A 24,863-nucleotide genomic window follows, 5' to 3' on the forward strand; every position below is an offset into this window, starting at 1 on the left:
AAATCATGTACCCAATTTACATCACGCTGTAAATTATATAAAAACCAATATGATTTGCATACATGTACAAAGTATGTATTCGCTTTCTGATCCTATTCAAAATAATTGAATATAAGCCAGCACTTTGCTTCCATAAATATTCCAACTGAGTTTTATAAAACCTAACAGCTTTATTAAACACTCCTACTATACTTGTTTTCCTCGTTATATGTTTGGTTCACGGATAAGTAGAAACGTGTACCCTAATTTTGGGCCTCCTAGCATCATGTTAATACTGTACACCATCCAGCCATGTTTCTTCAATTATGGATGGACTCTACACATGCCACACCAACTATTACTAAGCTTGAGCTCTGGCTGATCTGCATCTTGTACTTTGCTTCTTATGAGTCTTTATCTTACAGTCAGCTAGTTTCTCGTATGTACATTAAAACCATAGAAAGTGGAAAAAGAGGATTGTGCACCCTTCACCTTCGATGGACCATAACTCTGTACCCTTGACAATTGTGATGCAAGAAAGAAATCAAATTAAAGTTGATGAGTTACTCAATCATGTAGAATAAACATCACAAGAATAAATTATGCATTCTTGATACAGCTGACCTTTGAACTTTGGTTACTTTTTTTAAACACCCTGTATATTTTTATATGTATAGATTTGGGTGATTAAGAAGCACTTTCACTAACCATTCACAATCAATTCAATGAGGTTAGTTCCACTAAGAGTCAAACTAAGTTTTAGATCATTGGAGGACAGAATTTCTTTTAAACATATTGAGAGTGACCAGGATGCGCATAAAAGTTGGCCTATAACTATTTTGTGAAAATACATGGAACTTCAAAAGGCCATAGATTATGTCACTGCCTTGCTTGTATGATTCTAACTTTTTTAATCAAAATCAATTATTGAGGTGAATGTGTGCGCTGTATGTCGTATGATGTAGACTTTCAATGAAACTGTTATTGTAATGTGTTAGCATTTCATCTAATTCCCAAATAGCATTCTTTTTATTTACAATGTTAAAATTGTACACACCAAATTAGAAATGATATGTACATGTGGCAACAAGATAAACACACAGCGATTTCACCTTGAAAAAAAAAACATAAAAGTTATTAGACAAAAACTATTACTGCTACCTTGCTCAACATGTACACGTAGGAAAATACGGTTTTCATCAACTATTTCAAAAGGAACCTATCACTCTATACAGCAGAGCATGAATGAAACCATGCTATAAATGAGCAATCGTATCGTCACAGTTTCCTCTCAGAAATGTGTGTGTTTTGTACAGTCAGCAAGCAAGCAATCGCAGCAATTTTCAACAGTGCACATGATTCTGTATTCTGTTCGTGAACGCAGGCAAGGGTTACAGCTTCTAACAGACTCAGCCAAAATGGCAGCATTGCTAGGGAACATTTGGGGAGATTGACTTGGAATTCTTAAAGCACACATACCCCTTTCATAAACCCAATTAAAATGAATTAGGCGGCTAATAGCAGCATAATTTGGTCGTAAAATTGGAGGAGGACAGGAGTTATCCGTATTACTCTGATGCTGCTATTATCCGCATAATAGCGGCATCGGGATAAGATTTAGAGTTTATGAACGCATTTCCAAATAATGCGGATAATTGCCATGGTGCGGTCACAAGGTCACCCTTTTCCAACACAACTGCATCGGAGGGGGCGTGTCCAGTTGTCATGGCGATTATCCACCTTTTTCAGGACGGGCGCTCGTAAAAATAATGCGGCTTATTTTCGGAGTTTATGAACGCAATTTTTATTGATTTATCCGCATTACTCTTAGGCGGCTAATTGGAGGATAGGTTTATGAAAAGGGTAACAATCTCAGTTATCTTGGGCAGTTATACATGCAGTAATGTTCGGCTGATGCCCTGCCAGTTGGGAGAGGTACCATACCGCATATTTATTAAACTCAGCTGGATTACGTTGGAAGTTTTTTTTTTTAGTACATCCAAATACGCAATTATTGTTTCTTTAAATTGTATTCCTAATGTGTCTACTTACATGTAATATTGTGTGAATTGTAATTGAGCTAATTAAAGTTTGGATAGCATTACTTTGAAATGACTAGATAGCGGTTTCATAAAAGGGTACATCAGTAGACTGCCATTGGTGATGGGGAAAATGTAAGGGCAGCACTGCAACTGCTGAGAGCGCCAATGGCAATCGCCGTCTGTGCCATCAGTTACCGCAAGGGCTGGTCTACATTTATTATTATGTGTACCAAACTGTGTCATTAGGCTTTGGCATACCATGTATGAAATGAGTTAATATCTGCCTAGCTCAAAATCCTTTACATTCTCTTTCATACAGACTTTCCAGCTATAAATCCCTGCTTCAAATATTCTTACATACATATAAAATTCAAAGGTATTGTAATGCTCTGTATTGCAAAAGGTCAAAAAGATTTAAATTCATCTTTTAAGTTTGATTATCAAACTGTACGGTTCAGGATATTCATTCCCTGAAGAATTCCATACAAGTAGAGACATCACCTTCGGATAGCAGCATTCTACAGTGCGTATCAAAAAAAAGTTTACACTTTGAAAAAATCCTGTAAAATTATACATTTGTAATATTCTGAAGATTTTTCCACATTTTAACTTTGGTACAGATCCATTTAAACAAATGACGATATAACTGTCGAAAAATAGTTCCGCTTGAGTGAGCACCACTTACTTTTGAAAAGTTGGTGAAAAATGATTTGCGCAGAACTTTGAAATAGTTATGCGAATAAAAGTAGACATTAATCATGAAGAACACGTTGAATTTAGCTAGTACAATTGATTTGAAGATACCTTTTACATTTTTAGCTTGTTTCCTTGCCCGAAACACTTCGAAGAGTGCATTGCGCCCCACCCAACTCCCCCAAACACAGAGGCCATCGTCACGATATTTGCCATACACTGAGCTGTGATTTACATGAAATGGCTTAGGCTTGATTTTCATTTTGTTAATCATTGTCAAGCTTGGAAAAAGTGTGGAGAAACAATAATTAAATGAAAATGAAATGTGAACCCACTTTAAATGATGAAAACTTAGTGAAAAAAATGCTGGAGATGTCCGATATAAACTTTTGTTCAGATTTAGTTATGTCCTCAGATCCAGTTGGCACAAAAAGGGTAAAGGTTTTGCTTACTAAGTGTTTAAATTTCAATTTTGGTGGCAAAAAATGTTACAAAATGCTTGAATGTATCCATTTATTACAATTGACAAAAAGTGCATTGGGAAATGTATGAGAAATGTTTCGCAGGGTAAGTTTGATTTCACCATTTCCCCCTTGACACAGCGTGAAAACGAGCATTTCTGCGCAAAGAGATTTCTGCGAGCTTTACAAAAATGGAGAGTGCTCACTCAAGTGTAACATTCTGTCAAAACTTTTACTTTCATTGGATAGATGAGACCCAAACCAAAGATTATATGTGAAAAAATTACCCACATGTTGTATATTTTTTAATTCCCAGGGCTTTTTCAAAGTGTAAACTTTTTTTTGATACGCACTGTATAGTAGTGAGTGAATTACCACTATATCAGACATTATCACTTTCTTGAGGGAGCATATTTTATGTCAGGGCATCTGAAAAAGCAATCCCTTGTAGTTGACCTGAGATTCTGTACCTGTAGATACACCTGATATTCTTTCAAAATAACATCAAAAGAACATCAAACTCACTATGATTGTTTTAATCTTTAACATAACACACATTCTCATTTTACCATTACCAATGGATGTGATGTTAGCATGTTCATGAATAGATGATTAAAATATAGGTCGTTACTCCATAACCAGCTTGATGCAAATACATTTATGAAATCATGATGATAAATCTAGTTAATCTACACACATATTCTAAATCTACATGTACTAAGGCTGTGTTTAGGCAACATATATAATCACAAACATGAATCATAATTTGTTTGGATTTCAGCCATTTTTATTCTTATGCAAGACTGATTACAATAGCATTGATAGCATATAAGCAAATGGAATACAATGTCATAGATTTTAGTCCTGCCACATCGACTGTATCAAGTCATATTTTCTATAAACCTTTAGAATAGCATATATTACAAATGTCATTGTGAACAGACAATACAATGTAAAAGCCAACAGCATGGCAGCCATCTGAGGCATACACAGACACTACATGCACCAATTAAATATTCAGAAAGAGCATACACGTAGGTTCCCTAGGGGAATGTTCTTGCTTTGACTCAATTTATTCAGCTTTATGAAATGAATGACACTTTAGGCGGTGCTGCACCATCCCGAGTTTGCTCAATCTCGAGATTTTAGCCCGATCAGCCCTCTTCGCGATTAATCTCGAGATTCAAGAAACCCCGTCTCCACCATCGCACGAAGAGCGATTCTTGCTCGAGCGAGGCAACAAGCCCGATATTCCGAGCATGCGCACTTTCGATCTTGGAGTTTCAACGGCCCGCGCTTTTGAATAACTTCCCGCGATATGCAATCAAGTCCATGTACTCTTTCGCCGAATTCGACCGTTGTTATGCAACAATCCTCTCAGCTCAGCCGCGCTATAATTATAAGCGAGTGAAGTATTCTTCGTTTAATATGATGGCGGACTCCGAGGCAACGACAGAGGGGGAGAGAGAGAGAGGGGAGGAAAGAAATGCTATTTGCTCACATTTTGCGAAGGAATAAGACGACAATGCTGTCAGTATTGTTATTGACTATGACCATCGTCGATAATGAGCGCCTCCCCATCGGTCTGGTCTCTCCCAAAATCCATTCACGGGGGGCTTGACACCATCGTTGCTGATTGGGGAATTGATGAACGCTATGATAAAGTTGACTTTCGCATGCGTTCGGTATAATCGCTGTTTATGTTTTTACCAAGGCGGAAATGGAACGCGAATTGCATTATGGACTGAAGGTCATGAATAAATTAACCCGAGTCCAAACCCGAGTGCGTCTGCACCTACGAATTAGCGCGATAATTCGTAAATAGCGCGCTATTTTGCAAATAAACCCGAGTTGACTTGGGATTGCAATCTCGAGATTAATCCTACGAACTAGCGCGATAATTGCGTCTGCATTACAAACAATCTCGAGATTTTTCAGATCGGGATAATTTGCCGGATCAGAAATAGCGCGCTAATTTGAAAACTCGGGATGGTGCAGACGGCCCTATACATACCTTCTAGCAAGCAGAAAAGGAATGTGATTTGGAGAGCGGAAGCACAGCCTTTTAGGAGTTTTCTTTCAGTGCGACAGGGTCAAGAGTCAAGTTACCATGCAGCAAGTAACATCCTTTTATCTCCTGACTTGAAAACACTTTTAACAGGCAGGGAAAAACGAAGAGTATACATGCGTGCACATAGAGTAAAAACAAAAGGGAAAAGGGGAGAACAAATCAAAATCAAGACTAAAATACATGAACAAAGCAGGGAACATTTACCAACAAACTCACATTCTATTAAGTACTAAAAAAATATACGGGAAGTGAAAGAGGACATGAAGATGCACAGAATTACAAAGACAGCTTTATTCTCTTTTGTTTTGTTACATTCAGGTATTAAACAGAGATACATGTACATCATGGTATAGTGTATACTGTACAAGTCCTAGGGTGGTATTCTGAGGACATTTTATCTTTAAATATGGGATTTTATTTTATCTTTGAAATTGGTATGCTGAGTTGACATTTTATCTCTCAGATACAATTTCAAATTATATATATCTGTGATAAAATTTACATCTTATATCTAAAGATGACACATGAAAAAGCAGTGCCTGAGTAGACATATCCATGGTGTATTTGCAATGTGGATTATGTACTTGCTGTGCACCCATATTACTTTGAATAAAATAGGGTGGGACTTTTTTATCTCTGCCATGTTCATTTCATAAATGTGAATTAGCTCTAAATATAAAAATGCGAATGAAAAAAATGATAGTCATTGAGAGTAACACCTTAACATTGTTCCTGTAGAATTAAGAATTATTTCATATTATTTTTCTTAACTGATTTTGTCTTTGAAATATTTTTGGTTGCAATGATGCGATATCGAGATCGAAACAAAGATGAGAGTACTCATTTTTAAAAAGAAATCTCAGTTAAAACGGCACTAGTCTATAGTGCAAGCACAATTTGAATGCAATATGGCGCAATCCAGCTCGTTTGCGAACCCTGTTTGCCACACCTCCTGACAAAATGGATTTTTATTGGTTGATCACTTGAGATGAGAGTGCTATAAAACAGCCTTTCTCATTGGATATTGCTTCAGAAATACATGTATGTGAATCTTACAGAAATACAAGTGGAGCACCTCTTGCAGTCTCACCTACATCATGCGATTCAATACAGCAGCAGTGCTGACTCTGGAAATTACTATAAAATAATTATTCACAAAAACACCATTTATAATATATACTGTTCATTGACAATAAATGAATTTGACCTTGATCATGAGACCTAAGACTTGTCAGTGAAAGCTGATTACCCCTATATCTACACTTTGAAAGTTATGACAGCAATCTAATAATTACCTCATTAAACGTTAAATTAATTTGTAAACAAGAAGGACAAAATGTGATGCTAAATCATGCGCTGAATCATGAAAAAAAATGGCTCTCGAAAACTGAAAATGGCTCTGGTGAAATGAAAAATAGCTCTCATTTTCTTTCAAAATGGCTCCCTAAAAATAAATAAGTGATTTCAACACTATTTCAAAGTTATAATGGCATTTCAAAAACTTAACGTTAGATTAAGATTTTGATGTTAATTTCCCCAACATGGTCTAAGTTTATTGACCCTAAATGACCTTTGACCTTGAACATGTGACCTGAAACTCAAGCAGAATGTTCAATTAATACTTGATTAACCTTATGTCCAAGTCTCATGAACTAGGTCCATACAGCCTATTTTCTAAGTCATGCTGTCATTTAAAAAACTTAACTTTCGGTTAAGGCGAGCACATAAAATGCCCACCTGTAATGCAGAAAATGGAGTTATTAGTCAAGCAAGAAAAGTGGAAGTTGGCGACTTCACCTTTGACCTTCTGACCTCAAAATCAACAGAATTGCTCTGATCTTATCCCGTTTACAAGGACTGCAGAAGAGTAAGATGAAAAAATGTCACTGTGACCTTGACCTTTGACCTCAAAAATCGACAGGCTTTCTCGGATCCATTCTAGTATCATACACACCAAATAATATGATCCTAGGTTATAAAGTCAAACTGAAGATATCACGTTTACAAGGAAAAGTATCTACGTGAACATGAAGTCTAAAAGTTGCGTATAATATCTTCATCATTCATGTACTGCATACCACGGATCCTACAAGTGAGCGATTTTATAAGCAGATGCTGTCAGAGACAAGAACTTCATAATGCTTTCACTCTAGTGAAATACATGAACCTTTTTTTCTTTGCTACCACTAGTCATCATATTATGATATACATGTACTGTACATGTATGATTTAAAAGATCATGAGTTGACATTGTTTACGATGAACCTGTGGTGATCGTGCCATGTGTTTAAAGAATGAAACCATTGGAACAAGATAGCTTGTGTGAAAACAGAAAAATCAAAGAAACAGATCAACAAAAGTTTGAGAAAAATCAGACAAATAATGAGAAAGTTATGAGCATTTGAATATTGCAATCACTAATGTTATGGAGAAAGCAAATTGGCAATGCGACAAAGATGTGTGATGTCACTTGTGAACAACTCTCCCCATTACTTTTGTATATATTTCACTTGAATTGCCTCTTTTATCACATCTATCCATAGATCATGTGTTCTTTCTACATGAGGGCATGTATTTGTAATACATATTTTTTAAGAATACATCATGGATAAAAAAATTGTATCATAAGAAAAAGCAAAAAGAGACATTTTGAGGGTATTTTATAGTCCACCAAAGGGAAAGTTGTTCATCAGTGACACACATCCTTGTCGCATTGCCAATGGGAGGATCTCCATAGCATTAGTGATTGCAATATTTAAATGCTCATAACTCTCTCATTAGTTGTCTGATTTTTCTCAAACTTTCTTTATTCTTATCCTTTGATTTTTCTGTTTCTACACAAGCCTATTTGTTCCAAAGGTTTCATTCCCCTTTAAGGGCTACAATCTTACAATGTATTAGTATACATGTAGCTTATTGCTATACAAATCCTCGAGACTGATATCATGAATCCATATTGAATGCTACCCCAGGGTGAGTGTGCGATCAGTTGGATATGATCAGTTAGGATTGTGTCCAGCAACATTCAAATTGAATTCTAATGATGCCATGTTAATTCTCTGAACAGATTACTGAGATTCTCTTTTTTAAACTAATTCCTTAATCATTTTCAAACCCAATTAGTGATTTATTTATTTATTTATTTATTTATTTATTTATTGTTTCATGTGTGTTCACATCATCCACAATCTCATATATGAAAATACAGTGATACATGTTTATTACATAAAGACAATATTACGTAAAGAAAATATTACATAATCTCTCATTAACAGAGCACACAAAGGTCTTGCAACATAAGCTTGAAGCTTGAGTCATTACAAAACCATTATTTTACGCTAACCAGAAAAAAAAAAAAAACTGATGAAAGGGTATAGATGAATACAGGTACATGTATATACAATATTTACAAAGAAGTATACAGAGATGACACAAGAATAGAAAGGAGGGTACCCCAATTTATATAAGAATATATGCATAATTTGTCAAGCAAATACAACGACATGAACTATCTTCGAAGAAAACATTATATGCCTACATTTTCATCATAGTTTCGAGATGAGCATGCTCTTAACTGCCTTCTTAAAGGAATATGTTTTACGTGAATTGCGAATACTTTGCGGTAAAGAATTCCAAATATCTGGACCATTATGCCTTATCGACTTATGGGCTAATGCGGTGAGAGGATTGTTTAAGTGTATATTAGATGCCTGTCTTGTGTAGTGTGAGTGAACTGCACTATTCGTTTGAAACATAGAAGAGACCGGCAGGAGTCCTGCGTTATATCGAAACATGAATATGGCAGTTTGAAGAAAATGTATGTCGTCAACTTTCAAACACTTTAGTTTTACAAACAGAGGATTTGTGTGGTCTCTAAAACCAGATCGAGTACATATTCGAATAGCTTTCTTTTGCAGAAGAAGAATATTATTTGTCAAACCCTTAGCTGTTGCCCACAGAATATTGCAGTATGAAATGTAAGGTAAAACAAGAGTATTGTATAGCATCAATAATATATTGGTGGCAACGTAATATCTAACTTTGTACAACACACCGATATTTCGAGAGATTGGTGCACTGATGTGATTCACTTGGTCTTTCCAATTAAGTTTTTCATTGATATATACACCAAGGAACTTCGTACATGCTTTTCTTTCAATTGGGGTGCCGTTTAAGGAAGTGATGTTATCGATAACCTCTTTATCGCTAGTCTTATCGATAATCGCATGTTTTTTGCCACTAAGGATATCGATTACCTTTTTCTCATGTCGATAATACCTGAAAATCTGAGAACACTTCATAGCCTGCAATGTACTTTGAATAATGTGCCTTCATCTGGACCCTGCCCAATTTCTCCTAGCCATATCTACCACCTTGTGGATGTCCTTACTAAGCTTAGTCCTTACGCTCTTCATGCACACGCAGATACATGTAGACCTCAGTCTGTATCAACAGCTCTGCTGACACACTTTTCTAAAGCTTTTGACCTTGTTGACCATTCAATTGCAATTAGAAAATTGGTCAACATGGGAATTGCTCTATCACTTATAGCGTGGATTTCTGACTTTCTCTCCAATTGGCAACAAGTGAGGTACAAACCGAACGTTTGCATCAAACCGAACGTTTGCATCAAACTGCAATACATAGATTTCCAATTATATGGGAAAGTATGCCCTCACATATCAAAGATGAAATTGTATCTGGAAACATCTCAAAAGTTCTGAACCTCCTTCGTCGTGAAATTCTTTGTGTTTTTTTTAATAATTAGATGTCTGATTTATAAATATTTCTTTCTATAATGTTTAATTTATTATTTTCCCATTGACAAATTTCAACTAAAGAGCAAGTTTATTCATAATTTATACACTAAATTTAATCCGGCCTATTTCAGCCTCAACATCATGTCATTTGATCTCTCTTATATGGTTTTATCAATTCTTATTGTCCTATATCCCATTATTTATGGTAGATGCAATATTATTTACAATTTTAAATTTACGATTGCTTTAATGTTTGATGCTTATCATTCTAATGCTTGTAGATACATAATGATGTGATTGGGGAGGTATTGTGGGGGTTGACTTGAGGTGACAAAGTCACATGAATGACCATTGTATTTTGCCGATTCTAAATATCTTCATCTTATTCTTATGTTCACCATTACTGTCATGACCTGGATGGGGTTGGGAGGTTTGGGGAGGAAGACCTGTGGGTTATGGCTATTAAGTTAGCCTTTTCCATACCCAGGCAGCCTCTCCAACTCTCATCCAGGTCTTATTTTCTCTATCATGTACAAGTTTGATTGATCTTGTCTTTGATCTGTTGTATTCTTTGTCTTTTGAATGCCAAATAAAATAATAATAATAATAATAAAGGTGTTCTCTCTGAACCTTGTTATCTCAACTCAGGTATACCTCATGGGACAAAGCTGGGCCCTGTGGTGTTTTCTGCTATGATCAATGATACATGAAGACGACACATTTGCGAGTACTTAGCAACATACGCTGTTTCAAATATGTCGACGACTTGACACTGAATGAAAGTCGCATGTCTTCTATGCCATCTCAACTCCAATCAGCTCTGAATGAATTACACCAATGGGCGAAGTTGAATAACATGCGACTTAACCCCAAGAAATGTGCGACAATGGACATCAGCATTGCGAGAGTTTGCTGTCCCCTGGGCCATGATATAACTACATCTTAAAGGGGAATCCAACCCAAATAAAAACTTGTTTTTATAAGGAAAAGAAAAATCAGACAAGTTGATAGGTGAAAGTTTGAACAATATTGGACAACCAAAAAGAAAGATATGAATTTTTAAGTTGTAAATATTGGTAATCACTATACCCATGGAGATTTCAAATTGGCCGCATATGGGATGTCATAGTGATGTAAGGCAAGGACTACTCTTCCATGTACTCAAATACATATTATGGCTAAAATGTCATTTTCCCCAAAAGTTTTATTTCAAATTATATTTTTCTTTCATGAGGACATAAAACAATATACTACATGGGTTATATTTAGATTACCGCCCCAGGGGAATGGATACTTAGGAGAAAACCACAAATCCCTGATAATAAAGTACATGGCCTATGGGAAAGTTGTCCTTGCCCCTTGTCATAATTTACTTACCCAGTTGCCAATTTGAAATCTACATAGTATTAGTGATCTCAATTTTAAAGCAGCTATAACTTTCTTATTGCTTGTCCAATTTCTTTCAAACTTTCATCATTCTGTTTAATTTATTTTTCTCCTTCCCAACACAACATTTTATGGCCAAGGCTGGATTCCCCTTTAACATATCCTCCCTCAGCGACATAAGGTACACTCTCTGTGTGAAGTTTGCTGAGAGTGAGACCATGCTTGACTCTTCTTCAAAGCTCCATCACCTCTTTGCCCCCGCGTAGTAAACACAGGTATAACACTAGGAACACTGGCAAATGTAGCCTCAAATGTGGAGCGTAGTGTAGCAGTAGTGAAGTGGAGCCTGCACGAAGGTTACCGGTACATGAAGTGTTGCCTTTTTTTCACCAAAAACTAGGTATGTGACTATCGCGCGATGTGATCTCAATACCGCGGCACCGGCACCGGTTTCAGAACGAGTTTGGGCTGCTCTGTAAGGGGCACTCATTCAATGAACAAGGTTATGATTAGTGCTGTAGCCAAACTGCCGAACCGAACGGAAGTTCGCCGAATTTGGCACTTCCGAACCGGACCGAACGCAAATTCCTGGTTCGGTATTCAGTAAAAAAAAATTTGCACATTAATTGTAACACATTATTTTGGTAGTAAAAGCATAGAATTTAATATGAAATTAAAAATAAAAATTGGTTAGTGATTATGCACAAGATTAATTCCACACAAAATATTTTTAATATCCCACTTTTTAAGCTACCATCTCATCTTCGATTGAACTGTTATCAACTTAAGAATATTTTATTAACATGAATATATATTTTCTTCATAAAATGAGGGGACATTTGACTTGAATTAGTTATTGCAGTAATCGATCGTGATCGTAATCGGACCTCTTTGTTTTGTATTTAATAAAGAAAAAGGACAAGACAAATTCATTCCTCATAGTATAACAATGACAAAGTATAACAGCTTCGGCCTCGTCTTTGATTTATTTTTTATCAGTCTCAATTTTTTTTTAATTAATTAATTTTTTTTCTTCATAAAATCTGCAGACATTTTAAGCTAAACTCGGTTAAAAAGTGTAGTTGAATTAGGTATTGCTGTAATCGATCATGATTGGAATCGGACGTACATGTAATTGTTTTCTATTTAATAAAAGAATAAGACCTAAATTCATTCCTTGTGACTGACAAAGTAATGGTCAAGTATATATATTTCATCTTCTGAAATTTCCATATCAACATAAAAAATAAATAAGAGATTAAGGAATGAGGGTAGAAAAGAATGAAACAAAATTCAAAGCAAATCAACGCATGTTCCCTGATCGTGTTCCGGAAATGGTTGATAAGGAAAGTTGAAACAGGAAGTCCAAACAACCCGCTCTTAGTTGCTATAATACTGGTAAAATTCATATTCCGAATTTGAAATTTTTTTCCATTTTCTAAAAAGTGGTTTAATCTGGTCAATTACTGAAAATGAAATGATAAATGATCAGTTCCGTCTTCGTTCTGAAGATCAACGCCGAGTGATTTAGTTTAATACTGCTAATTATTTATCATTTATAAATAATTAGTTTAATACTGCTAATTATTCATAATCACGTAATAAATTTTAATATTCGTGAAATAATATTTTTCATCTATACATTGTTCTTCAAAACGGCATTGCTTATTGGAAGTACGTAATACATAAGCGCTTCAAGGGTCGACACCATTGTATCTGCGTTGTTTACATGTGGATCGAGGGGTCTACTCGACATCAGTCTGGGAAGAAACCTTCATTTTGTATCATTTTTACTGAAGATTTTTTTAAACCTTCCTACGCCCAATGTGTAAAAATTAATGAAATAAAAATAGTTTACGTGATTATTTCATCAAAAGATGGATTTCCTAGGGAAATCCATCTTTGTTTACCTGGTTCTCTAACATGTCTATGAAGGCCTGTTCAAGACGTCAATGATGAAGTATATGACAGGATTTAAAAAGTCATCATCATTGCGTCCTCAAGACTAGCCTGGAGGCGTCTGGGAGTAAAAAACATTTACATTGTGGGCTTACCCCCCAATGACACCTGGAAGTGGATCCTATTTATCTCTGTGTAGGGATGAGATTCCCACGGTCAAAGTAAGGCTAAATCAACACTTGTCCGTTACGTTTGGAGAGCTACCAACTTAGATTTTAAAAATACTTGAATCGGCCGATAAATATCATGAATCGTAAAATACATTTTTCGGTCAAAAAATATCATAACACATGCTAAATAAATGGTTTGGGCCCACTTACGTTAATTTGGGCTCCAAACCTAACGGACAAGTGTTGATTTAGCCTTACTTTGACCGTGGGAATCTCATCCCTACACAGAGATACATGGGATCCACTACCAGGCGTCATTGGGGAGTAAGCCTACGAAGTAAATGTTTTTTATTCCCCAGACGCCTCAAGGAGTCCAGGCTACTCAAGACTAAGTTTGTCCCCAGTGACTTGACGATAGGCAAAAAAAGTGACAGTTTAGTCACTGGTTTTTGAGAGAGAATTTATCGCCCGATGGCGATGGTTCAGGTAGGTGTAGCGGTAGTGAAGTGTTGTGGCCTGAGCCTTCTTTATTAAGTTAAACTTTAAAGGCCGACTCGCGCTGCGCCTAGCTCGCCGACCGGCTACTTACATGTACCGGCAGGGTGACCAGACGTCCCGTATTTCCTGGGATTGTCCCGTATTTTGCTTCTTTGTCCCGGCAAACCCTTCCCAGGACGCCTATTTGTCCCGTATTTCAGAATATTGAACAAAATGTATTTAAAAGTGATGAATTTTCATCCAAATAACCAACATATGACGAAGCAGAGACAATGAAATTGATAAATAAACTTATGCAAGTTCTGCAGTGATTTTCTTGCTAAATATCGCAAACGAACTGGCCTCCTGCCATTGTGTGGCAGGCTACTATAGCTAGGCATGTAGGATCGGAGCAGATTCTCTCCACCAAACATGCGAAAATAATCACAAAATCGGCGGGAAATTTGTATAATGATATTATGGGTTCTCAGATTACTGATTTGGAGATGTGATCGGAGGAACAAGTTCTTGAGTTTATAGATCTAGTTGTCTAAGCCTTTGTTTTGAGTCTTGTTGTGTATGATGCCGCGATGTTTCATCTAATTTTTAAATAAAAAGAAAATCACTTTGAAATTTTATTCATTTCTTTAAACTTTTCTTTTAGTTTTAAAAATATATTTGAAAAACACCAAATATCATTATGAATTTTTGTTAGATTGGATTTTTTTGTTTGCTTGAAGTCTTAACTTTATTCCTCTTTCTTACTTTTCTATCCTTCTTTCTTCATCCTTCTACCCTTCCTGCTTCCCCGTTTTTGTTCCATCTATCTTTCTTTCCTGATCCTTTCTCTCTCTCTCTGTTCATTTTTCTTTCTTTTCTTCTTTTTCTTACCTGTCTTTATCACATTTCCTTTTTTTTATTTCCTTCATTCTTTCTTTCTTTCTTTAAACTTTTTTCTTCCCTCTCCTTTTAATTCTTTCTCTTCTTCCATTATGTTTTCATTCCCTCCTCACTTCATTCTTTCTCCCTCTTTTTCCTCCTTTCTTTCATTCTTTATTTCATTTTCACTTCTAATTCTTTCTCTTCCTCCCTCCCTTCCCTCCTCACTTACTGTTTTCATTCTTTCTTAATTGTTCGTTTCTTTCTTTCTTTCAAAGAATGAAGGAAACAGTTTTCTTTCCTTCATTTTTTCTGTCCTCCTTTTCTTACTTTCTTTTTTTCTCTCCTTTATTTTGTCTTTCACACATGTATTCTTCTTCCATTCCTTTCTTTTTCTTTCTTTCGGTATTCCATTGAAAGAATGACAGAAACCTTTTACGCTTTTCATTCTTTCTTTCATTGTTTTTTAAATTTTACCCTTCATTTTCCCCTTCATTTTTTCTTTCTTCTCAATTCATCTTTTTTCTTTCGTGACTTCGTCTTTTCTTTCTCTCCTTCATTCTGTCGTTCACCCTCCCTTCCAATTCTTTATAATTTTTCACAGGTGTAACACTGTGTAGCCTTCTTTGTTGATCTTTTTTGTCGATTGTCCCGTATTTCATTTTGTGAAATCTGGTCACCCTGTGTACCGGTACGGCTAAGTTAATGTTACACTACAGGCTACGCCTACCCGATCCCCCGCCCGATCCGCATGCAAATATCCATCAATCAAGGAAGTTCTCCGTGTAAGTGTAACGTAAGTGTAGTTCGCATCATTTGCTTAAATTGATACAAAACAAAACGGTTGAAAATATAACTCACCTTTAGCGTTATAACCTACGAATAGAATGTTAGTTGGACTAGCCAACGTTGAAGTGAATAGTGATTTCAGGTGGCTTTGCAGATGCAGACTAACGTTAAGGTTAGGCCTAATTAAATTAGCTGTAGGAGAGTCGGTGGTCGTTTTCTTCTATTTTTCCACAATTGGTCGATCGATCGACAGGCCGTACGATGTTGGACTGTAGACATATCAGCGTGAGAGGGTGCCATTTCATTTAGCACAAGGCCCTATTATAGGGCCTTGATTTAGCACAGATTAGTATAGTAGTAGCAGTATATAGTAGTAGTAGTAGTAATAGTAGTAATTTATTTATTTATTTTGTTTCATTTATTTTATACTGCAGGGTATATAGGCCTGTTCAGTTTATAGAACTGCTTTAAAAAGGCGCCCTGCAGTTTAGTAGTAGTGTAGTAGAAGTAGTAGTAGTAGTAGTAGTAGTAGTAGTAGTAGTATACTTAGTAGTAATTTATTTATTTTGTTTCATTTATTTTATACTGCAGGGTAGGCCTGTTCAGTTTATAAAACTGCTTTACAAAGGCGCCCTGCAGTTTAAAATACATGTCAAGATAACTATAAAATATATCATCCAAAAAACGTCAAAAATACAAAATACAAACTATTTAACATCAGAAACAATTAACATCAAAAAAATTTAGAGTGGGAAGTGACAATTTAAACATACAAGTACATAGCATGAATTGAATATTATTTCGCTCTTCATCAATTCGCATAAGGCTTTGCATATTAAAAAAAAAAACTAACAACGAGGTACAGGCTTGTAAATTTGAAGGAAGTGCATTAAATAATTTGGGTCAGAAATATGCGAAAGATTTTCTTTTATACTCAGTAGTAATAATACATAACATAAGATTTATATATAGCGCACTTTCCATCTTGATTAGATGTCATAAGTATGCAGGCCCATAGTCTAAATTTTTATTGTTAGCCTAGGCTATCAGAATAACTGCTGCTAAGCAAAATCAGAATGAATGATTGAATTAAATCAGCCGAATGAACAAGGGTCAGTCTGGGAACGATTATTTTAAGGGATGCTGTTTTTTAACAAGCAAATAAAAACAATCACTACAAAATGAAAGTCATTGGTTAGAAAAATTTGACGAGCAAAGAAAGGTTTTCACTTCAAACCGAAGGGGGTTTGGTCAGAAAAAATTAACAGGCAAAAGAAGAAGAAAAAAGGTTTTCACCTTTAATTTCCAGGGGTATACGACACAACATCATGACCCAGCACCCCCAGAAAAATCTTGCATCGATCAGCACCCTCGCTCTACACTAATGTAACATTATAATGTCAAAAAAACAAAAACGGCGATAGCATGTATTTTGATGTAAAGTATATTGCAAGACGACCTCAACGTGACCTCCTCCCCCCCCCCCACCCTATTGGAAATGCCTATGTGCCTATATAACGACCCGGGCATAACCGGAATAAGTTTCATTGGACTTCTTTTTCAGTATACTCCCCCACCCTTCTTATTTTCAAAGTTCCCGTTTTTATGACTTGACTGGTGAGGTGGCTGTCCGGCTGTGGCCGTCCCTGCAAAATGTTAGGCATATATAGAAGTGAAACATAACAGGAACGCATGTATTATAAAGAGGGCATCATCGCATAATCTCCATTTTTATACATGTAGTATGATTATTTAATCAGTGTCACAGGAAACCTGTCTATAGGCCACTGACACGTGACTATTAGACAGATTCTTATACACACAATGAATCGATTATTATAGGAGGTGCCGTGGCCGAGTGGTCTATGCGCCTGGCTGTACGTGGAAAGTCCGAGATTCGACTCGGCCGCTGCATCTATTATATGCCCGTGAGCAGAGCATTAATGCTCTTTTATCCTGCATTCAAATAAATGGAAATGCTATATGCATTGGCTAGGTGTGCACTTGTGTTTTTTTTAACTATATAATTGCAGACATGTGACCACTAATATACTTGACTGTATATATACGGACCTCTTCATCATCACTTTTTGGGGGCCCATAAATATATAGGAACTTCATAGGAATGTGACAAACTTGGATTTTTACGTCCCGGATTTCAAGGATCCAATATTCCAACAATTATGTCCGCGTCCCGTATTATATACAAGTTCAAGTCTATTTCATTTCTCAACTCAATGATACAACATAAAAAATAATTACACAGATATTGCATACAAATCAATACAAATACATATTGCAAGCAATATACAAGAAAAGTAAATAAATGTATTATGGTAAACACTAAATTATGTGATAATCATAATTATTTACCAATAACAAACATACAATGGAAATAGAACAAAGTGTATATACCCCGGGTGTATACCATTCTCGATAAAACAATTTGCAAGGCTACCTTATGAGTAAATAAACCTTCCAGGGACGATGTTTTGTCTCGCACTTCATAATTTCGAACACATTTATGTGAGAATATTCAAACAATAATTGTTTTTCTTTAAAAGATGCTCTTGGCTGAAAATATTTATATCTAAATAAAATAAAATTCACAGTGTAAAATGCTGAAAATTTCATCAAAACGGATATCAATTAACAATAATTAAACAGTTATTGAATTTTAATCTTTAGCAATAGTTTGTGAAAACAGTTACATGCACATCATCATCCGTTTTATTGCTCCACGCCTTTGGAACTCCCTCCCCTTTTCACTTCGTGAAATTGACAGCCTAGAACTCTTCCAACCGTCCTCAAAACTCACTTATTTCGGCAGATGTGATGCAGTGATTAACTTATTGGATGAGCCTGCGCCTTTGAATGTTGTTGACAGGTAAATGGCGCAATATAAAATGCTGTGGATTATCATCATCATCAAACTTCATTATGTGGGCTGATGATGTCACATCCCCACTTTCTTTTTTCTAATGTTATTACATGAAATCATATTCATACTATGAACTATATCAACAGTGTGTCTCCTTTATAATGAAATAAGTTGCAGCAATGAACTTATGCATTAAATGTTGTCAGATATAACTTTTCTTGGTAGAAAAAAAATTGAATAAAAAAATAAAATACAAAAGAATAAGTGGGGATATGGCATCATGAATTTCCTGTGAATATTCATGAAGACATGCCTGAAACTGTCACCGGAATAAAGCAAATCTTTAAAATGCCATAACTTAATTTGTTATTCCTTATCCAATTTTGATCAAAATTTCAGTGTCCTTTAATATGCAGAGTAGCAAAATAGGAAAGGGTGAAATATGATATATATTTTTTTTACGGTAGTCAAAATCTATCACAATTATCGCTCGCTTCGCTTGCTCACTGTCGTTTTTTTTCTGCGCCCTCTGAAAATGTCTTGCTCTAAGCAAAACTGATCAGATCACAAACTGCCCAAATATGGTCACCTTGATCACGATATAGGTCCTATGTCACACTTTAATTTTGATGCATGATTTCTTAATGATTTGATACATGCGCTGCTTAAAATAAAAAAAAATGTGCGCCCAATGTGGGGCTCGAACCCACGACCCTGGGATTAAGAGTCCCATGCTCTACCGACTGAGCTAACCGGGCTGGTAAAATGTAAAAGTTATTGTCCAAATAAATTGTTACCCGTTTGTACACCATGATGTATTCGAGGCGTCGTCTGCTTTTTCAATTTACATGCCGAAATCGTACAGAAAATCGCTTATTCAGTTACTCTGTTAAGAAAAAAGTCATATGATATATATATTAGATATGATGTTAATTCAAATTTCATTAAAATCATGCAAGATTACGGGATCATAGCATACATGCCCCGAAATCATACCACGTTTCGGATCCGATTCCGTGTTCGCACATCATGAGAGCGGGAGCAAAATCAATTTTCGCGCCAAATGCTCCTGTTTAGCGCGCGCCGATTTAGTCTGCAGGCACAGACCCTTAATTTTCACAATTCGCATAGTGCGTCATAGTCTGAAGTAGTGAGAATAGATTCACTATGTACTGTAGTCGGCCTTTATTAGATACTGATAGAGTTCGGTGTCTAGTCTATTCTTCATTCTAGAAATGTATAATTGGTGAAATTATAAAATACCGCTATGAAATATGAGTCTGTGCTTGCACACTACTCGCTGTTTGGAGAGTACCACTGATTTAGCACACAGTTCATGGAGTACAGTGCATGAGATAGAAAGCAGGCAGGGTGTGGGCCATGCAGGGTTCGGGTAGTGAATCCGGAGTGAATCCAGGAACACGAGCAGTGGCGAACCTAGGATTTTCCACGGGGGGGGGGGTAAAAACGTCCGCCAAAAAAAATTGACAAGCCCCCCCCAAAAAAAAAAAAAGGTCTTCAATCACAAATAAAGGTTTTCGTACCAGAAAAAAATTGACAAGCAAAAAAAAAAAGGTCTTCAAGCTCGTCAGGGGGAGGGGGCAAAAAAGGTCTTTCAAGCTCGTCAGGGGGGGGGGGGTATGGATACGTCCTTTGCATGGGTTGTGGCTCGTCGGGGGGCAGTCTGCCCCCCCCCCCCGTAGGTACGCTAGTGAACACGAGGTCAGGGGAAAGGTTATGTTACTCGTTAAGGGTATAAAAAACACCGTTTTTCACAAAAAAGGGGTGGTTTGAAAGACTGGTCAATGGTCAATCGCGGGGTCAAACATACTTTTTTCAAAGCATTTTCCTCGGGTTCTTTCCGATGGGGACAGCATATAGTTTTGTCGAGCTTATAGTAGACAAACTAATTGTTTAGGGGTCCTATTCTGGCGACAATAGGGGCAAAAACGAAGCCCGCGAAAAACTTGTTTAGGGGGTATTTAGAAATAATTTGGTCACTCATGTGTACAGCAATACATTGACTGCCCCCCCCCCCCTCCCCCGGGTGTATGGTCATTAATAAGCTCCGACCGGTGTCAGTTGCCATGCAGTTGCGAGCTAGAAGGCCCCCCCCCGGGGGGGGCCACTTCCATTCACGAGTGGATACCATGCGCGACCATGGGGTCTCGAAAAGCACCCTAAACACGTAATTTCCATATTCTGAAAATGCACCCCTTAACAAGTATTGGCGTGTCAAACCCTACCCTTAACAAGTATTGGAAACAAATCGATACTCTTGGAAAATATTCCCTGAAATGAACCCCTAAACAAGTACAGGAATGTTTTATTGTTACGGGTCCTTTGGTTGTCGGCTTTACCTTATTTGGTTTAGTACGACCCCACCTTCTACACCTAGCGCAAATAGGACTCTAAACACGTAGTGTTGGGGCAAAAAGGACATCCTTTATAAAACATTTTAATTTTGTTTTATCATCCCCGCAAATTCGATCCTAAACACGTAATTTTCCTAGCGAAATAGATACCCTTTTTTCATTATTTTTGTGTTTTTGACACCCTTTTCACGTTACGTACGTAACGTGCCCTATCGTGAAAAGGACATCCTTTTTACGTGTTTTTTTTGGTCGCGCATGGTATCCACTCGTCAATGTAAGTGGCCCCCCCGGGAGAAGGCCACATCACGGGAAAACATTCTGTATGTACGCATGGAAGGCCGATAGAGAAGCTCGATGTGGGCGTCATCAGATTTCGGGGGGGGGGGGGGCACTGAATGGGACTCATGTGTAGCAGTGCCGGTACTTTCAGCTTTTCAAGACTAACAGGTTTGATCCATTATGATAATAACGGATAACATACTATCAGACGCTTATTTGGGCACAATTCTGTCTTCCAACTCCAATTCGCTAGCTCACTTCGCTCACTCATTGCGGTGGTATAGATCACAACAATTACAAGTCATTGAAAAAAAAAAAGTTATCGGCCTCTGTCATTACCAAAACAGGATAGATGGTAGCTATGCAGGGCCCTGGGAACAATTTTTTTTGATGGGGTGCTGAAGTAGGCATAAATTCAGGGGCGGATACAGCCTTCGCGAATAGGGGGGGGGGGGCAACTTAACCCATATTTTCCCCGATCGGCCACTCAAAGTTGATTTCTGATTGTTTCTTTGAAGGGGTATTCGTAACAGTCACTTCTAGCTATTTTCTTATAAAACAACATAATAGTAATCTCATAAGCCCTATCAGTCAAAAAGTGCGAGCGCGAAGCGCAAGCTATTTTTTTATTATTATTCATGTATTTTGTCCTGAAAATTGAACATTGCTGGGCAATGTATGTGATCCTGAACAAGGTGCGTGTAGGCTAACTGATCGAAAGGGACAAAAAATAGACCTAAAAACGGGTCATTCTATTCATTTTTTTTGTAAATCATGAAGAAGATGGGTAATTGGGTATATCCTATACATCAATAATGTGAGCGCGGAGCGGAGCAGAAACTTGTTGATATTCTAATCTGAAACTGGATAATGTAATCATATTTTAGATAAAGATAAAGTTGCGCATCTCTATGAACATGCATGCGTGTGTTTTAGATTAATCATATAGACCTATAGTATCTGGGCATTCTAAATATATTCTTTATCATGAAAATAACAAATTCGAGCGCGAAGCGCGAGCTGAAAATATTTGATATTCCGATCTGAAAAGGATTAATTCAAGCACTAATTCAAGCACTATAGAAAAATTGTGATCGTGAATAGTGCACAATTTAAGAGGAATTGGAGAAACCAAATCATTACTATATACTTATTCATTTTTTTTTACTTGATTAATTATTCTGATTGTTTGTTTGGGTTAGTAAGGTAATTCTTTCCCTTTTTCTGCTTTAAATGTTCAAATAATATGTTATTTTATTTTGGGTCGGGATACATTAGGTTACCTTCGTTTTGGCTGCTACCTTTTCAGTATAATACTTTAATTTATGTCTATGTCTGATTTATTTCATGTTTGTACTATTTATATTGTTTTATACTGAGAAAAGTAAATTGAATCGTTTTAATGATGCGAGCGCGAAGCGCGAGCTAACATTTTTGTTACTATTTTGACATAGGACCGGAACATTCTATAAGGACATTTAGTCATAATCTATCTTCCTATTCCTCTTCCCAGCAAGCACGTGATATTCCATTCTGAAAAAAAGGACAAATTAATTTTTAGGAGTTAATTCATGAAAATGTTATTGTTGTATTCTAATAAGCCTAATGACAACTCGAAATTTGTTGATATTAAGGCCTGAAAATGTGACATTTTAAGCAATTTTGCAATTATGATTAGGATGCATGGGTTAATTATATTTTAACAATCAATGCGAGCGCAAATCGCGATGTGATGGAAAATTGATTTTAAGTAGTTTGTTATATATCATAGACGCATACATGTACATCACTCACCAATCAAAATGCGAGCGCGCAGCGCTGGCTGATAGGTTTTGACAATCAAACCTAAAAAGGGTTATTTTGAGAACTTTATATGGAGTACACGAAGAGGTACTTGACAAATCAAATAATGCGATCGCGCAGCGCGAGCTGAAAATGTTGATACTGAGACAATGAAACGGAAATTTTACAAAGCACCTTTTTAAAATCAATTATTGTTAATTAAACAAAGTAATGAAAGCTAGATGTTGGAGCTGAAATATGTTATGTATATTGACTATCAGCCTATCGATGAAAAATATTATATCTCTCATCAAACATGCAATGCGAGCGCGAAGAGTGAGCCAAATAGTGACATGAAAGATATTTTAAATTTTACTGATTTTCCAAGTTTTCCCCCACCTTGTTTTATTCACTTGTCTTCTTCCTCTTTTTTCTCCTCTCTTTTCCCTTCTTTTCAACGCAAGATGTTGTTCATTTTCCATACATTTTCCTACACCTACCAGAATGTAGGGTGTGCTGCCTATGGAAAATAATACACCCAGCACCCCCAGTGAAAATGTTGGGGGTGCTTCTGCACTTCCAGTCCGCAGCACCCCCGCTTCGCAGTGCCATGTAGCTATGGAGACATTATTACAAAATATAGCCAGAACTTTGAATTTTCAGCTCATCTGATTCTTATCATGTTCCAAAGCAAATGCTGCTCGGACAGGGCCGTGAGGGATCCCGGGGGGGGGGTGACTTACATTGACGAGTGGATACCACGCGCGACCAAAAAAAACACGTAAAAACACCAGGATATAGGGCACGTTACGTACGTAACGTGATAAGGGTGTCAAAAACACTAAAAATTAAAAAAGGGTATTTATTTCGCTCGGAAAATATACGTGTTTAGGGTCATATATGCGGGGATGATGAAACAAAATCAAAATGTTTCATAAAGGATGTCCTTTTTGCCCCAACACTACGTGTTATAAGAGTCCGATTTGCACGAGGTGTGGAAGGTGGGCCGTATTAAACCAAAATAATGGTGTGTAAAGGCAAAACGACCGACGGACCCGACAATAAAATATCGCTGTACTTGTTTAGGAGGCATTTCAGGGAATACTTGCCAAGAGTATCGTTTTGTTTCCAATAGGGTTTTACACGCCAATACTTGTTAAGGGATGCATTTTCAGAATAATTATGGAAAATACGTGTTTAGGGTGCTGGTCGCGCATGGTATCCACTTGTCAATGGACGTGGCCCCTCCGGGTGAGGGATCTCACTAAAAATGATGCGAGCGGGAAGCAAGAGCTTAATAATAGTAATGATAATGATTAATGCAAACGAGACAGACGATGATGTCCCTCACTCACAATTTCTTTTGTTTTTTATTGTTTGAATTATACAATGATTTATTTTGTAACGATTTGACAATAAGGACCAACTTGACTGAACCATTATTGATACTTATTCTCTTTTACATATTGATAGGTGATAAAAGAAAGAGAGGGAGAGAGAGAACGAGAGAGGAGAAAGAGGGATGAGGTGTCTGAGCTGGCTGGTTGCATGGTGAGAAGTATGTCAAATCAGTTTTAGGTTGATAGATAATACATATCTCTTCTAAATAGTGTCTCAGATTGACAAGACAAAACAATGTTTTTGTGAATATGGTTTGACAGTGAACTATAATTCCAATAAAGAACAATGAAAGATTTGAACAAGGGGATATACTGAATGATGTATGCTTTCAAACATATTACTTTGTATAAATTCCCGATCATGTACATGACCATATAGGTCTCAATTAAAAAAAAAATTGAAATGCCAATTACTGCACAACGCCCGGGCACAATGATTAAAGCATGCGCAAAACTTAAGGTCATACCATATTCATGGTCATACACTCTAGAACAGAATACGGTTATATTAATGATGGCAGGTATTCGTATGCCCATACA

At 36.7% G+C, this 24,863-nt stretch overlaps 1 protein-coding gene and 1 non-coding gene across 4 annotated transcripts in view; both read right to left on the reverse strand.

Annotated features, from left to right (window-relative positions):
* Positions 1-15,841, reverse strand: part of LOC121419420 (HEAT repeat-containing protein 5B-like) — a 66,064-nt gene extending 50,223 nt beyond the window's left edge. The window contains exons 1-2 of one of the 3 annotated variants that reach the window (XM_041613879.1): positions 15,679-15,841; positions 5,190-5,326 (exon numbers count right to left, since the gene is read on the reverse strand). The gene's annotated coding sequence lies outside the window, so the exon portion shown is untranslated. Of the gene's footprint in view, positions 1-5,189; positions 5,327-13,302; positions 13,413-15,678 lie in introns of those variants that run through there. The other 2 variants (XM_041613880.1, XM_041613881.1) reach the window with 2 other exon arrangements.
* Positions 15,842-19,172: 3,331 nt separating this feature from the next.
* TRNAK-CUU lies at positions 19,173-19,245 on the reverse strand. The gene has a single exon. It is a non-coding gene; the product is annotated as a tRNA-Lys (tRNA).
* Between the last annotated feature and the right edge of the window lie 5,618 nt (positions 19,246-24,863).

The sequence above is a fragment of the Lytechinus variegatus genome, chromosome 7 (genome assembly GCF_018143015.1).
Source record: "Lytechinus variegatus isolate NC3 chromosome 7, Lvar_3.0, whole genome shotgun sequence".
Classification (NCBI taxonomy): Eukaryota; Metazoa; Echinodermata; class Echinoidea; order Temnopleuroida; family Toxopneustidae; genus Lytechinus; species Lytechinus variegatus.